This window comes from Rousettus aegyptiacus, unplaced genomic scaffold, assembly GCF_014176215.1.
Source record: "Rousettus aegyptiacus isolate mRouAeg1 unplaced genomic scaffold, mRouAeg1.p scaffold_m13_p_14, whole genome shotgun sequence".
NCBI classification, from domain to species: Eukaryota; Metazoa; Chordata; class Mammalia; order Chiroptera; family Pteropodidae; genus Rousettus; species Rousettus aegyptiacus.
The window spans coordinates 48,826,100-48,829,308 of record NW_023416289.1 but is presented as its reverse complement, the minus strand read 5'-3'; the positions used below and the strand labels follow the sequence as shown (position 1 = coordinate 48,829,308).

Below are 3,209 nucleotides of genomic sequence, written 5' to 3'. Positions count from 1 at the left end.
GAGTGCGCAGCCGCGCCCGCTGGCCCCGCCCACCGCGCACGCGCCCTGCGCCGCGGTGCGCGGGGCACGCCGGGAACGGTAGTTCCGGGTGCCGGGGAGGGGCGTCTCTTGTCTCTCCCATTCCCCACCCCTCATGTCCCCACCTCACCCCCTCATCCCACCCCACCCCATCCACTCCCACCCTCCACCACCCAACCCTCACCCCACCAGCCCCCGGGGTGCTGAAGCCTGGGTGGATCTTTGGGCGGCCGTGACTCACCCAAGACGAAGAGCGGGAAAGGTCCATAGCGCAGGCCCATGTGTAACAGGCCTCAAGGATGTGTGGCCTGAAAAGCTTGCGAGGAAACACTTCCAACACTTCCGACAGCCTCTCTAGGGGTGTCACCGTGGTCCGGTGCTAGGGCCCGCCATCCAGCCGCAGTCCACCCCACCCCCATGCATGGCCTACGACAACCCCAGAGGAAGAGTCCGTGAAGCGCTGGCACCACGGCGAAGGGGGATAACAGCCTGGAACACCTAGGTTGAGTGCCACGTGGAATTGATACAGAACAGGGCAAATTTCCCCAAGTGGCGGGAAGACGAAGCCTTGCACAGAGAGGAGGGTCCTATGGTGGAGAGTGAAGAAAGAACCACGCCAAAGTTAGTCAAAAAGAAAGTTCATTAGAAATGGGGTAACACTCCATAGACAGAGTGAGGTCCCTCCACAAGCCCTTTGAACACAGACACCCACAAAGACCCCTCATTCCAGTTGTCTGTACACTGTCTTGTCTGTCCTAGTCCATGGAATATCAAATGAAAGTGCAAGGGCCTCCTTGTGATCCCACACGCCCCACCAAAACTGCATAGTACACTTATTATAAATGTTTTGAATACAAAGTACTTCAAATTCAATAATTCAACATTTTAAAAATACAAAAATGAAGACAGTGAAAAGCCCCTTTCTCCCCTCAGTCCTTTACTTGCCCATTCCTCCAACACCTAAACAGCAAAAGGAACCATTGTCTTTCCCAAGGCTTTTGAAAGGAATGACGATAACAATTACTTAATATAATGTATAAAAACATTAAATTCAAAAATCGCTTCCCAGTGGAACTCTGATTATATCAGTTTATGGGGGTGCTATAACAATACCATAAACAGGGTGGCTTACACAACAAATGTATTGTCTCAAAATTCTGAAGGCTAGAAGTCCAACATCAGGGTGCTGGCAAGCTTGGATCCACCTGAGGACAGTGAGGGAGGGTTTGTTCCATGACCACCCCCCCCATCTCCCCACTTTCCGGTGGTCAGCTGGCCATCTCTGGTGCTCCTTGGCTTGCAGAAACATCACACTGCTCTCTGCCTTCATCTTCACATGGCATTCTCCTGTGTGTCTGTCCACATCTCTCCTATTTATGAAGACACTGGTTGTACTGGATTAAGAGCCCATTCTATTCCAGTATGAGCACATCTAACTAATTATACCTACAACAACCTCATTTCAAAATGAGGTCACAGTCCAAGGCTTAGGAATTCCACATATGAATTTTAGGGGTACACAAGTCAATCCATAACAAGGATCTTCAATTGGAAATGGATGTATGATATCTTCATTGACTTGTCATCTAATTTAGCAGTTTGCTTTTCTCGTCGGGGTTTGCCTTTTGAAAGCTCCTCCTTCACCTGCCCTCGACTAGAGCTGAAGTACTCCTGTGTAATAATAGGAGTATTTAGGACTCTTCATTCCTGATGCTGAAAGTTTCCATGTGTTTTTTCCAAAGTCTGAAATTGATTTGATGATAATAACATATGGTAATTGTGGAGATTGTTTGAGAATTGCTAGGAATGATGGAAAACACAACAAGGAAAGAATTTGCAGATGTTAACATAAAAGCAAAGTTTTGCCCTAAAAAATTGAGTTCTTTTAGGAAAACATATGTAGGAAAATGTAATTACTTGTTTGGGGATATATTTTGAGATAAATAGCTGAAGGAAAAATGTTCAGTTTGGATCACTAACTTAGGTGGAAAAAAATTTTTTTAAGCCCTAAGAGTCTGTCCACGAGGTAGTGATTAGCTAATCACTAAAACAGTAAGTTTAAGCAGCCCACAACAATCACTAGCCCTTCCCACAGGCAGAAAGCAAATGAATTTACTTAAAGGAATTGACAGTATGTAAATAATATGCATAGTAAACCCTGTGAAGCAGAGCTGACCTCCAAACTAATCTTCCATATCACAGAGCATTACGTTAAAAACACATTTCAAACGTTTTGACAGAGATCGCCTCAGCAATATTTATGAACTGCACAATTTCATTAATTTTAATATCTTCTCCCTGACCTTCGGCATTCCACTGCCCTCAACAGGCCACTCAGTAACAAATATTTTTGTACAACAGAAAACCTTAAACTGCGTATTTACAGGATGAAGTTGCCTTGTAGTTTCATGGTTCCCTTTTTTAGCCAGTTCAGTTTTCACACTATTTTTGTCTTGACTTGTTTGAAAATAAGAAACTCCGGATCGGCTCCGTTTTAATAGTCGACGAAAGTTGAAGCTGATTAAAGGATTACTGTTGATGGGACCTGCGAACAAACTTTAACAAAAAGTGCAGAGCCGCCCAACGTGGGGCTCGAACCCACGACCCTGGGATTAAGAGTCCCATGCTCTACCGACTGAGCTAGCCGGGCAGACGTAAAGTGCTTCCTTCCTAGGTCTTTTCAAAGAAGTGAAATTATTTTCACTTGCTCCGACACTAACATTTTGTATTATTATTACTTTTTTTCATAATTTTTTGGGTAAAGTTTTCCGCTACTTTCAAATGTGCGTTTCGTGCCTGGTTCTGTGTGCGCGAACGTGCTGATGAGTAAAATGCATGAGCGGCCTTCTAGCGGTCAGCGGGGGAGCGGCGGATGCAGATGCTGAGGGACCTAGGCGGAGACGCCGCGCGAGCGCGGGCTTGCGGTTCACGCAGAGATCCCGGCGAGTCGCGCACCCGCCGCGGGCACCGAGGATGTCCCGCCACCTGCGTGCGGGATGCACAAGCTGGAATGCCCGGCTTCCCTTCAGAGAAGACCAGAGTCCAGGGCACGGCTGCAGAGCTGGCCTCTCGGCCGCGTGTGGCGTTGAGGTTCCGGTGGTTCAGCTCAGCCATACCCTGTCGTTACACAATAGAAAAGGATTAAAACGCTACCGCGGGCTCTGAAATCCGTACAGCGTTTGCTCGCACCA

At 47.3% G+C, this 3,209-nt stretch overlaps 1 non-coding gene across 1 annotated transcript; it reads right to left on the bottom strand.

Annotated features, from left to right (window-relative positions):
• Nucleotides 1–2,595: 2,595 nt before the first annotated feature.
• Nucleotides 2,596–2,668, bottom strand: TRNAK-CUU. Its single transcript has one exon. It is a non-coding gene; the product is annotated as a tRNA-Lys (tRNA).
• Nucleotides 2,669–3,209: the final 541 nt, after the last annotated feature.